Source organism: Gavialis gangeticus, unplaced genomic scaffold, assembly GCF_001723915.1.
Source record: "Gavialis gangeticus isolate Ggan-Ray unplaced genomic scaffold, GavGan_comp1, whole genome shotgun sequence".
In the NCBI taxonomy this organism is placed as follows: Eukaryota; Metazoa; Chordata; order Crocodylia; family Gavialidae; genus Gavialis; species Gavialis gangeticus.
Genome location: NW_017729026.1, coordinates 37,499,437 through 37,513,051, shown reverse-complemented (window position 1 = coordinate 37,513,051; position 13,615 = coordinate 37,499,437). Strand labels below are relative to the sequence as shown.

The following is a 13,615-nucleotide window of genomic DNA, read 5'->3' as shown; positions in this document are numbered from 1 at the left end:
CCCACCCCCCCCCCCCAGTCACTGCGATTGGCAGCTGGGGGACCGCCCCCCACAGTTGTGCCCCACTGGTGCCTCTCTAGACTCAGTAGGCACCAGTTGCCCATGCTTCTACTTGTGTAAAATGAACTGTACATTTCTGCAACTCTTCCTCACCCTTGACTAGTGTGTTGAATGCTCCTCCTTCTATATTTAAACACATATAGCAGAGGTCAGATTAACTTTTGGGGAGCTCCATGTAAAGGTGGAGTTTTGGACCCCTATTCTTTACCATGTTTCAACATAACCATAATGCAAAAGGGAGTCTCTGACTTGCCTTGGGGCTTTGTGTAGTTTTATAATTTGCACTGGCATAATGCTTCCCATAAAGGGTAGGATAGAGGATGTCAACTGAAATGAGTTGATGGGCCAGATCCAGACCACAGGGCTTCTCCAGATCTTGTCCACAGGACTTCCCACTGTGGCTGCCAGAGATGCTCTGTCAGCACCAGCAGTAGGTTTAATGCTGATGCTACTCAATCCCCACCAGCATGGCTGCTGGAACTGCAGTGTAAGGGCAGCTAGCATTCAGGAAGCCCATTGCTAATGCTTCCTCTTTCATTTGGCAGTCAACAGCAACTGAAAACACTAAATACAGCAGCAGCACTCACTCTCTGCAGGCTGATTGTACTGATGCCGAGGTTTAGGTTTCTATAGCTATAGTGGCAGGGGTCAAGCAACAGTGACATTAATTCCTTTGCTGCTGGCACCAATGTAGTGGCTGTGGCAGTTACAGTGAGAAACCCTATGTGCCAAATGACATACATCCATGGGCTGGATCTTGCCCATAGGCCATATGTTTGACACCCCAGGTATAGGCAAATACCTTTGTTTTATAACAACACAGTTTTGTTTAATGTAAACACAAATGTTGCCATTTACAGCATTACTCTCTAGTGCCTTTACAGAGTAATGAATCATAATGAATATATTTAAATTTCTTTCAAAAGTCATGTCCGGATTTAAATAGCTCAGTTTGTTTAATTGTTTGCTTTATTTCTAAATACCAAATACAATTCAACCATATTAAAACCTGATCTCTTGAAAAAGTCTCTCTTGAAAACCAGAAGACTTTGACTAATAGGAAAACATACAGGTCTGAAACTAATGCATTTCTATTTGCTTCCTATTTAATTGTTCCTCTTAAACCTAAAAACAAACCCATGAGGCTTGACTGATTTTTTTCAGACAATTAAAATGCAAGTTCTTGAATTTTAGTCTACACTATCAAGTCCATCAGATTTCAGCTAGGAGAGGCACTTCATGGACATGTTATTTAACATGCAGAAGAAGAGATTTACAGTATGATGGAGCTGTTAAAAGATTATTAATAATAGCACTATTGCCAGTTGCTGCTTTGATAATTTGACATAAGCAAAATGCTGATTACTTAATTAACAATGCCTTCTTCATTTACTTTTAGTTCCCTTGTTTGTGAGTGGCCACAGCTTGGGATGAAAAGCAATGAAGGATGAAAGCCTTTCACTTGCTATAAATTACAACTGGCAGGTCCAGTAGAGATGCTCCTAAACATTACTTTTTAGTGCAGCATTACTCACATACCTTAAGACATCAGAGTAAAATGTAATGTCTATTCCTATGTCTATCTATGCATCTAATATTTATATAGACACCAGAGAAGAAAGTACTTATTAGGTGACCCTCATTCAGAGCGGTGAAAAGTTCAACAAGGGATGGCAGATTGTAGTGATTACTGTTTTCAAGGCTCCAGATTTAAGTTATTTTACCTTAAAAATACTCCTTAAACCTTTTTTCTGTTAAGTTAAATGTAACTGTGTCCCTCTCTCTGTATTTATAACCTCTCTGAATTGCTTTATATCAATTACAGTCCAGTAATGAGACTATTAAGTAAGATCCTCACAGCAGCTCACCCTGACTGAGTACATTGCCATTTGTTATTAGTCCTTGTTTGTGGTCATTCAGCAAGTTTCAATCCATCTGACAGTGTTTAAAGTCAAGCTTATTTGTATTAATTTCAGGAGATAATTGGAGAAGATTCTAGCTGTTATTCTGTTTTTATTGTGCTTCACTGATAGCATGAAGCAGACTAATGTGATTGTCATCTATAAAGTAGATCCTCACCAATCACCTCCTGGGCTTGACATATTGGGAATATACAGGAGAAAGGCTGGGTCACTAGAACATGCCTGAACAATGGCACTTCTAAATTGCTGGAGAGCCTTTCAGAATAGTTGGTAATTATCCTTATATAGGAGGATTCTAAGAAGGCAGATCATGTGTTGCTGCCCTTATAATTATAAGGAAATTGCAAAAACCATTTTCTGAAGTTACCTTTGTGCCATACTGAACAATGTTAATCTGGAACATTTGCTGGCCATTCATGTGTCAAAAATTTACAACAAACAACATTTATTTTATCTATTATTAATCTGGTGGTTTTTATTTTAAAAAACCCCCATCTAGGTTGTCTGGATGTACTAGTTGACCACGTTTCCAATAACCTCCATTAATGTTTGTTCCATTAATTTTAAATTAATTACCATGAACATTGTTGTTGTTCATTTTTTTTTTCATTTCCAAGTCAAAGGAAAAAAAAAGTCAAAATGACCTTTTTTTGTAGGAAGGAATTTCGGGGGGGGGGGAAGGGGGGAAAGCAGAGAACGGGGGACAGGACATTTTAAGAGAGCCAAAATGGAATTATTCCACTTACCAGTTCCCCAGCAGGGGAACAAACGCTTTTGTCTATTTCACTTTCTTCCTATAGACAGAAAGTAAAATTAACAAGAGTGTTCTAGGCAGAGTGCTAGAGGCTATCTTTTAGCTCTCTGTCCTCCATCCTTGCTTTCCCCCCATTGGCTTGGTTGTTGGAGAGGCAGCCAGGTGGCTGCAGCTTCCTGGCTCCTTGCCTAATGGCTTTTGTCAATTTTGCTTTCTCCCTGCAGTAGAAAGACAAAAGTCTTCCAGAAGGACAGCTGGAGGATCATTGTGCAGATTTTTTCCAAAGGATGATATTTATGTTCTCAGCAAAACTGAAATTTATCCACTGAAAATTTTTCTGCTACAAAAATAGGATTTTTATATTTAAAAATTACTCCAGTGAGAAATCCCTGATCTGTTCTAATTTTACTAAACTTTGAGAGTAAGCTGTATGGAGCGATCCATTCAAGAAGCATTGATCTGTAATTAGGACTATGTTAGGAGGAACTATAGTACTGATGTGCCATTTTACACAAGAGTGGTGAAGTTAAGTTTTCCTGACGCTTCTCATATCAGTGATAATCTACAAGTACCCATTTAGTTTCATTTAGATAACATCGTCTTCTTTTTGTGTCATAAACTGTTGTGCTATATCACATCAAAAGTTTTAGGGGCAGGTGACAAAGTTTTGTATTTTGTTTGCAAGGCACTAGATTCACAAACATATTTGGATGTCCAACTGCCATTTTAATAACTGAAATTCAACTTTTAAATCCTAAAAATCCTTTCACAGATATCATCTCATCCTAAGGGCACCCAAGATATCCATAATATTTTCTACCAGGGGTTGGCCACACACAGGCCTACAGCCTTAATTTAGTGCACAAAGCCATTGGATCAGGACCATAGAGTTGAGGGTCTTCATCTGTACTGGGGCTGGGGCTTCATTCATGCTGTAGCCAAGTGGTGTGTGTGTGTGTGTGTGTGAGGTGGCAGGGAAGTGGGATTTTATACATGTTGCGTCTAGTCAATGGGCGGGTCTTGCCCATGCCATGCTCTCCAGCCACTGAGCAGAGAGCTTCATCTGTGCTATGGCTGAATAGTGGGACAGGGCTTTGCAGGCAAAGCCAGAATCATGCCAGAGTCATTGTTATCATTGGCAGTCGCTTGATATGAGGATGGCAGTCTTTCAGTAAATAGGGAAATTATTGGTGAGTCTGTACATGACTGAGGAGGCTGACCTGAGATCCACATGTTTGACTGCAGACATGGCAAATAGTTCAAGGAGGAAGGAAATTGTGAGGTTGTCAGGTCACAGCCTTTCCTTTTGTCTCTTTCCAGCTCTGTAATGCCATGAGTTTCTTTAAAATATCTATGCCTTGTCATGCATCTCAGACAACTGGGAATGATTCATTGCTTCAGTCTTGATGTTAATAATACTGATGTTAATATCACATTTCTTCTGATTTGCCTTCAAACCATCCTTTAAAACTGTCCTTTGCCCACTCAGAGCAGTGATCATTGGTGAATTGGAAATATATAACCTGGTTTAGAAGTTGGTTGCCAGTTCTGCTTATTACTTAGCCTGTCCAATGGAGCTGATGCCATATAAACATGGCTTCAATGTTGGCAGTGTTTGCTTGAGCCAGAAAGCTGGCATTCATTCTTCTCTCCTTCCACTTGATATGGAGGATTTTCTGAAGACATTGCTGATGATAACGTTCCAAAGCTTTCAGATGTTTCTAATATGTCTTCCAAGTTTCATACCCATACAGCAGGGTAGGATGATAACAAGTCTGGTAAAAGAGAATTTTGGTTTGGGTACTGCTGTCATGATCATCAAAGACTCAATTTCAGAGATGTCCAAAGCACTAGCAGCTTTTATCAGATGTTGAATATCATTGTCTATGTTTATTTTTTGGAAAAGGTGGCAGAAGATGTAGAAGCACAAGCCCACTTCAGACTCAAGTCAGATTGATCCAGCCTACTTCAGCAAAATCTTGCTGACTGCTGTCCTAGAGACCTACATTTTAGCTTTTGGGCATGCCCAGAGTCATCTGTATTTATGCACTTAGCTCAGCCCTCAGCCCTGCCATGATCAACAGGTGTTTTCCTGCCAATCTTTTCTGCAGGGCCTAACATTGTAGGTATGCCTACCAGATCAGGCCTCATGTAAAGTCAAGGTGTGGGAGTCACTCCTGCCCCTTGCACAGTTGCTAGAGTCCACCACCTAATACAGTGGTTAGAGTCCTCAGTAGATGGGAACTTGTGTTCAGGTCCTTCTACCGCTTGACTGGACTCAATCCCACCATCCTAAGAAGGTGTACTAACCATTAGGTTTTAGGGTATTCTGTCATGTAAGTTCTCTCCTCAGTCCCACAAGTTTTCACGGCATAATTAAATAACCACTGAACCAGAAAGGGGACATGACTCACTAACATGCTTGTTAGGGAATTTTCCTGGGATGGGAAGATGGATTCCAGTTCTAGTTCCACCTAATGTTTTTAAGCATTTAGTATATAGAGAAGGGGAGCCAAAATGATCGGGGATATGGAGCAGTTGCCATACCAGGTGAGACTAAAAAGACTAGGGTTCTCCAGTTTCGAAAGGATACAATAGAGGTCTATAAAATCATGAAAAGTGTACACAGAAGTGAATAGGAAACAGTTATGTATCAATTCCCAGAATACCAGAACTAGGGGGCACCCACTGAAATGAGTAGGAGACAGGTGTAAAACTAACAAGAAAAAGTACCTTTTTATGTAGCACATAGTTAAATGGTGGAATTCAATGCCACAGAAGGTTGTAGGGGGAGGTAGTATAGCCAGATATAAAAAAAAAGGACTAGACAAATTTATAGAAAATAGTTATTAATATTTATTAAACAAAACAGGCAGACTTGTTTCCTTTGGCATATCTAAATGTTGGTGGATGTAGAAACAGACTACTGGGCTAGATGGTTTGGATTGGTATGATACTTCAGATGTTCTTATTTTATCTCAAAGGTTCCCTTTGTTTTTATTATATGGGAGACCAGAAGTTTTCTGTTTACCTATTAATGGGATTATTTTTGGGTGGGGGGAGAAGGGGGAAACAGACCATCTTATCTTGCATTCCCATGCACCGCATAATGTAATTAAAATTCTGATTTTTGATACTTTCTAGAGTCTACATAGCAAACTTACTTTCACTTCCTGCTTGGTTATAAAGTCAACTGGGGAGAACCAGGAAAAAAGTGAGGCTACATTATGAAAAATCAGTATGCCTTTTGTTAAACAAAATAAAAATACAAAACAAATTGCCAGTTTAAGGTTTACCATGGGCAGCTTTAATTTGCACCCTGTCCATTTGCATAAGATTTTTAACATAGTAATTACTAAAGTGCTCATTTTGAATGGATAATTTCCACAGCACATCTGCAAAATGTCTTCTTCCACCCACCCTTATATTTGCAAAAGAAAAATATATAACTGTTTAAACTATAGTGTAGGTTCCTTCTGTGTACATCATTTCTCATCTTTTATTGGATTGAAATAAAACAACCCCCAAAAAACAAATAAAAGGACCCCTAAACAACCAAAGAAATCAAACAAAGATGAAGTCTGAAATGCACAATAGAGCTAAGTACAGACATTCAGAAAGCCCAAGGCAGAATTGATCCAATCTTTGTGGGTTTCTCTAAGCTGTGTAGATTGGATCAGGAGCCAAGGGAACATATGTTTGCCCTTTGGTGGTGGGGGGGAGGCGTGGATGAAGGCATATACCTACACTGGCTGAGGTATGGGGGCTGGGTCCATGCAGTGGAGACTCTGCTCACCCCCCTGCCTCTGGTTCCTGGTGTGGTGGACAGCCATGTGGCTCTGAGCTACAGTTCCTGGTGTCAGCTGTCAGGCAGTTAAGCGGGGGTGAGGGAACCCCACCATGGGGACCCACCCCTCTGCTGTCCTGTCTTGGAGCCAGTGCTTCATGATGGGGGAGCTTCATTTCCCCCACCCAAGTTCCCAGCCTGGCTGACAGCTTCAACCAAGAGCCTCAGCTCGGAGCTGCATGGCTATGCACTGTGCCAAGAACTTGAGGGGGAGGAGCGGGGAGGGGGCTCCGCATGGATCCAGCCAAGCCTCACCAGAGCAAAGCAATCAACTGGGGGGGGAGGGGGACTGACATGTGCAGCAGTCTCTGTTCCTCTCCTCTACCCCTTGCTCCTGATGTGGTGGAAAGCCATGCAACTCCAAACCACAGCTCCAAGGTATAGCTGTCAAGTAGTTCATGGGGTGGGGGGAGCCACTTGCCATACCCCAAGCTGTGCTGGCTTCAGGGGACTGGGTGGGGTTCTCTGCTTTACTTCTGCACCCCACCACCACTGCTGACAGCTGGTGAAGGGGCAGGGCTCTGGAGAGAAGCCATGCTAGCTAGGCAGGAGGGAAGGGGGTAAGCCCCCATTATATAGCCCCTCCAGCTCTGGTAGCTGGGAGGTGGGTGAAAGGCCAGGGCAGGGGCTGGGGCTTCCGCTTCATCCTCTGCCTGGCCTGGCTGACAGGTGCATAAAGGATGCAAGGCTGGAAAGCAGAGGCTTTGCTGCCTCAGCTCTGTGACAAGCTGTGAGTGGGGGCAAGCCCAGAGTTTGGCTGGAGAAGATGAGCATGAGACAAGGCTATCCCACCTGCCCTGTGTTGGAAGATTAGCAGGGAATCCACAAAAAGTCCTAGGATACTGGAGGACTGCAACCCACCTTGAGTTGGGAGGGGATCTGGGACAGAATTTCGATAGACTGGTCTAATTTAAACTGATTAATTCTGATACTGCATCCATCCAGGTCTATCTTCCACCATTTTAAACCAGTCTATTTGCACTGAATTTCTGTTTTGTTATGGGTTTAGACCAGTTTCCAACTACCTAAACTGGAAAAGTGTGTCTGCTCCTGGCTTAGGTGGCTAATAATAAATATATAGAGAAAGCAAAATTAAAAAAAGAAAAGAAATGAAACCCAGTGGTTCATGCTGTTGATTACTCTGTTGGGGTATATTGTATTTTCTCACATATTGCTCCTAAATAAAATATACACAATATTTTTGAAAGACAGAATGAAAAAAAAATCTTTCCTTAAAAATATTGGTAAGTACAGTATTTTAAAAGGGAAAACAAAGGTAGCAGAGGGGGGATCAAACACTGTCCCTGTTCTGTTAACCCACTAGCTGTCAGACACTGGAGGTACTTTTAGCTAATCTAAATTGCCTGACCTCTCTTTTCTTCTCACGCTAAGGTGAGTGGAAAGGCAGCAGTGCTTGTCAGATCAGCTAAGGGCCTGATCCTAGCCAGTAAGACCTGCAGAGCCAGGTGAGGGCTCACCCAGCTGATTGAGCAGGAGCTTCTTCAGCACTCAGATATGGCTCTGCTTTAGAAATACAGTAGTTCAGAGCCCTGGGTGCTGGAGCAGAGGCTACTGCTGAAGTAGCATCTCCTTCTGCATGAACCTCTTCTGGGAGCAGTTAGGAGTCCCCTGTGCAGTGCAAGCAGCATTCCTTTCTCTTTCCCCCAGCAGAGGGTCATGATGCAGAGGCTGCTATGACCATATTTCCTCACTTAAAATGTATATACCAATTTCCAGCAAGTGATTTTTGGGGAAAAAAAGGTACATATTCTGTGCAAGAAAATATGGTAAATGCTGGTGTCACTCCTGAGGTATGGGAGGGGTTAATAAAGACACTAGACAGGAGCTAGGAATCAAAAAGCCTTCCAGCTGGAACTGATAATAGCCTCTATTGGGTTAGCACCTCATAAGAAAAAGGGACTAGGTGAGGGAAACATGCTTTCCTTGGGAGAAATAGCTCTGACCTGAGCAACTTAACTGATTTTTTTGGTTACTTAGTACAATTTCCATCTTCACAGGGAGAAGTGTTTCTGAACAGTAAATGAATCAGGTGAAGATCCTGTTGAAGCTAATCAGCTTTAGGCCTTTACTATTTGATTTTATAATTTAGGTTCCCTTCTCAGTTTGTTATTTTGCTTGGCTTCTTAACAAGCGTTGAACTTCCACCTTCTTCCCCCTTTTCCCCTATGGGCTATTCTGTAGTTACTCACTTCTGAATCCTTTTTTATGGCTAGCAACATAATTAATATCTTCTTGATGTTCATTCTGGACTTTCAACTTCTTTAGCATCATGTGATTATTATACCACACATCACACATGCAATTGAAACAATTATTCTACTATGCGTTGCTGTCACCCGATTCAAACACATAGGAAGTTAAGAGACAGTGTTAATTAATGGAGATAAGAATATTTTTCTCTGAGTTAGACTGTTTTCAGCCAACTATCCTAAAGAGTTCAGCTTCTTCACAAGCTACAATTCTTTGCACTGCTGTTCTTGCCTATCTTTCCTGGGCATTGTTCTTTTTCTCCTTGGGTTAGGAAGCTGGGAATGTATCTTTCTCATCAGTGACGTTCAGTAGTAGAATACAAATGCCAGTAGGAATTGTAATAATGACATATCATAGGAAAAGGCAAACAGTGGATCATTAGAATTGCGAGCTGTACTCTTCTTTGCTGTTGCAAAGTAAATAGAAGTCAGGTTGACTGACTACTCTATCATGATTCCTACATTTCTGTTTTTCAAAATCTATTTCCTGTAATGCAATGGTGGGTGTCCATGAAGACTAATTTGTAGATGGAGGTCATTCTTTAAGGAGACAGGACTGTCAGATAAGCTAATAATAAATATACATTTAAAAGACCATAAATGAAGATAGATGGTGTAATTAAAAAGTAATTATGGAGGAAAATACTTTAAGGGAAAAACATGTCTTTTTCCAAAATCTCTTTGTGAAGAAATGTAATCTCTCTGTCTGAGATTATTGTCATAACATATGAGGATTTGCCAGTAGTTATTCTTCAGACTCACTATTGGGTATCTTGGTATGTATTAAAAGTTCTTATCTCTGTAGGCTCAGTAGCCTAGTTTAAACTACATCTTTGTTCAGAATGAACTAATTGATGGAACCGCGGCTTGTCTGCGGAGTGTAGACATTGTAAACCAATACTTGCCATGGCCATAGGTAAATCACAGAGTGGAATGAATACTTGTGTACCTGGCCACTACCACAGCTGAATTACAAAGATGATATGACCAGTTAAGGGTGCAGACAGTAGTGACAATTTTCCCTTTATCTGGCCAAAGAAAGCAGTTTGTAGCTGTGAGCAAATACAAGTGCATGGCTGCAAACAGTTTAAAAAATAGCTGATTGGGTGAAAATCTGACCCCTCATTGCATGAGGTATCAGATAAAGATGTTACAAAATGTAGTGTCTTTTATAAATTTTATCTGCAGAGCTCCCAGCCTGTTGCTGTTTTCAGAATGGGAGGGGAGAAAAGGAGTAGAAGGAGTTCAGACTGTAGGGCTTCAGCTCCTCCCCACCTCTAGACCATGGGGCAAGTGTATTGCAGCCCCCTGAGGAGGGGAGGCTATAATCCACCCACCCACCCCACCCTTCAGCCCCAACTGGGGAGCCCCAAGAATGAGCCCCCTTTGCTGCCTTTCCCCTCTCCCATTCTGAAAGCAGTGAGCACTGGCAGACAGCCCTGGTCATTGCTATGGGAACCTGGCTGCAGGCTCCCAGACGAGCTAGATTCCCCTCCTCCCTGGAATCAACAGTGAACTTCTGTTTGGTTTGGGATGAGGTTGTAACTCAGAACACTTCACAAAAATCATTCTGAGTTACAGCTGGGAGCTGCACTACAAAGGAAAAAATGTTTGTACATATTTCAGTCCCCTTATTTTCTGCATATAGGATTCAAACTTGTAATTCCTTGGAAGATACATGGCACAATCAGAGCCTTGCTGCATGGGACATTTGGCATCTGTTCTGTTTAGATTATAGTAAGCATTCCCAAATTGAGAAAAAGTTAGAACAGGTTCCCAAAAGTTAGAACATATTCTGAGCAGTTGCATGGTAATGCCTACTACAGTCTCCCAACCTGTGTCTGCTACTGGCAGCAGGCAGAGGAAGGCATGGGGAGCTACGCCCATGGTAGGATGCTGTCCCTGTATCATAAGGTACAGTTCCTGCTCTGAGGACAATATACTCTAAATGACTGTGCACCTGGGAAATACATAAAAGGCAGGGGCATAGCAACCCCCTTTAGTGGTTGGGGAAGGGGGAAGAGGGGGCACTCTGACCGTGGGAGACCCAGGGTGGCAGGGTGTAAAGGGAAGGGAGGGGGAGCAAAGTCCTTCCTGCCCCAGCTCTCCTCACAATGAAGGCAGCTGCTGTTGCTGCAGTAGAAGCATTGGCTCGGGCATCAGCAGCCCTGTAGTATGTGCTTGCTGGGAGCTGCCCCCAGTGCCCTGTTCACCTCCTTCCCTCCCCCTCTCCATCCCCAGAAATGCTACTGGGCACAGAGCTGTGCCTGCTATGGCAAAGACTACTGACCCCACCCCCCAGTTATATTACTGTAGAGCAGAATAAGGTAAGACATAAATGTCAATCAAGATCATTATACCATTATAATGGTCTGTGTGGACACCATTATTACTTTTTCTCATTTATGTTAGAATGAGCATAGACACAAGTGAGTGTACACAAGTGAGTCTTATAATTATAGCAATCTTATAACGGGTAAAACTTTTTATGTAGACTAGCTCTAGTTTGAAACAAATCATAGCAAAGTACAGGCAAGGAATAAAATGGAGGAAGTATAGTTCACAGTACTAAGGTCAGACAGTTACATAGACTAGTTTTGTGTACAACATCCAAGTGCTAAATTATTCATAAACATTTTTATATTCCCTACTAATTATTAGTTATCTCATTTTATGGTTATGGAACAAATAGAACTTAGTGGATTTGAAGGCATTACAGGCTAGTTTTGGCAAAAGTGGTGGTACTTCAGATTTAGGTGGTGGCATGGGCAAAGTACAAAGCATGAAGAAAACCAGCTAATGGTTGGTCATGCATGACAGAAGAACATAAGAAGCAAGCATAAATGAATTTAGTAAATTTTATAGGACTGCAGATATGTTTCAAATTAAATAGAAGTATAAACATTGCAAGGTCAGAATGAAAGATTGTAACACTTTAGGCCAGTGCTATTCTCAAACCAATAAGACAAAAAGCTTCCTGTGTGATACAGTCAGTCTACTAGTTAATCTGTGGTAACCCCTCTGTTTCTGTCAGAGTCTAAATTGAGACAGGATGGTAAATGTGAATGTGGTAGATTTGACTGTCCTGTAGTTATTCCCACTATAGTTGCCAGAGAGAATCTGGCAGCAGGGAGAAAGTTAGACTATTGTCAGTGAGTACAGGGTCTGGAAGATTAATGGTGGGTCAGACAGATTCTTGCTCAAGGGAGGGTTTGGCAAGTAGGAAAAGATCATTTTGTGTCCCCTGACATGGAAGGATATTGGACAATCTTATAGTTCAAGTCAAGCTTCCCTGTCATTTACCTAATATCTTGGTTGCAGAAATGATGGACTGAGTCCCTTCTAGATAGTATCCAACAGTGCATACTGACTGTTGCAATGCAGTTTTCTCTCACCCCTGCTGCTAGCCTACTTCTGTTCTTCACATACCAGGTGGGCCACAGATTCAGTCAGGTTAATTTTATAAAGTTAGAGATCAGTCCTGTCCACTCACCCATACATAGTTTAGAAGAGTAAGAGTCTTACTCAAATCTGTTTCCCATTCCTATCTTATGGTTGAATGCCCTTTATTATATTATATTATAATGCAATATAAAACAATACCTACAGTACATAATACTGGGAGTTTAAAAAAGCCACTTTAATTATATATTTTCTTGATGGCCTTTAATCAGAATGTGTTTAGTAATTAGTTTTTTGAAATACATGTTATTTTCTGAATAGTTCATGGCTTCTTTAGAACTGTTACTGACTATTCTTAAATTAGGTTGTTTTAACCTTTTGCAGTAAGTAAATATAAATATAAATATTCACTGCAAAATATTTTATCCAGCATGCTATAAGGGATAGGAATCTGCAGCTGGTAGCATGCTGTTTTTTGGACTTCTCTTAGAGTATATTGATAGAAATGGCAAAGGCTGCCCTGGCATTAGTTCAGAGACTTTCAGCCTTCTGAAAAGTGAGAGAAGCAATACTGTGCTGAAGCCAGCAACATGGTAGCATTTGTCATTACCTGATTCCCAGTGTGGCCCTTTACTAATGTGATATGTACTGCGATGCTCAGGAGGAGATAGTCAGCCTTTTAGTTCCTTTGGAAGTGAAGAACCTATGACTGTGAGGTAGAATAGTTGTAATGGTTTCACTGTCAGGAGTCCACTATTTGTTTTTGCCACCTGGGTGAACTTTGCTAATAATGTGCAAACTGCACTAGACATAAAGTTGCTTCTTCTGTGTTGCATTGTGTGTGGGGGGGGGGGTTGTTTTTTTGTTTTTGGTTTATTTTTCATTTAGATCTTCTAGACTCAGAGGGATTAAGTGCAGAGCTGGAGTCCACAACTCTCAAGTAAAACCCATGGTTTAACTACTGCTTTAGTGTGCATACCTGGGCAGTTTACTTATCCCTTTTTGTCTCACCCTTTTTATTAATAGGATAAAGATGATACATATGCACTTCACAGGAACACTGCTTGGATTGCCTGATGCTTGTTCAGTGCTTTGAAAAAAGTAAAATACTATATCATTTTTCCCCCTCTATGCAAAGAGACAGAGCAGGGAATTATTCAGCAACGGATATGGGCTACGCCTTAGCGTTTTCACTAGTAACTAGTGGGCACATTCCCAGGTGCAAATGTAGGTGGGGCACCAGTATGGCAGTCCATATGGTGGCAGTATAGCTAGGATGTGAGCAGCTTGCATGGTAGCAGCAGCAAGAGCAACAGCTCATCAAACCTTGCTCTTGGTATGTCCTTCCCCCACCTTCCCC

General features: G+C 41.5%; 1 protein-coding gene and 1 long non-coding RNA gene across 2 annotated transcripts in view; both read left to right on the top strand.

Moving 5' to 3' along the window:
• Positions 1-4,494, top strand: part of LOC109299648 — a 13,401-nt gene extending 8,907 nt beyond the window's left edge. Inside the window, exon 3 of the long non-coding RNA XR_002097945.1 lies at positions 4,300-4,494. This is a non-coding gene — a long non-coding RNA (uncharacterized LOC109299648). The remainder of the gene's footprint in view (positions 1-4,299) is intronic.
• Positions 1-13,615, top strand: part of GRIK2 (glutamate ionotropic receptor kainate type subunit 2) — an 805,806-nt gene that overhangs the window by 657,732 nt on the left and 134,459 nt on the right. The gene's annotated exons all lie outside the window — the stretch shown is intronic.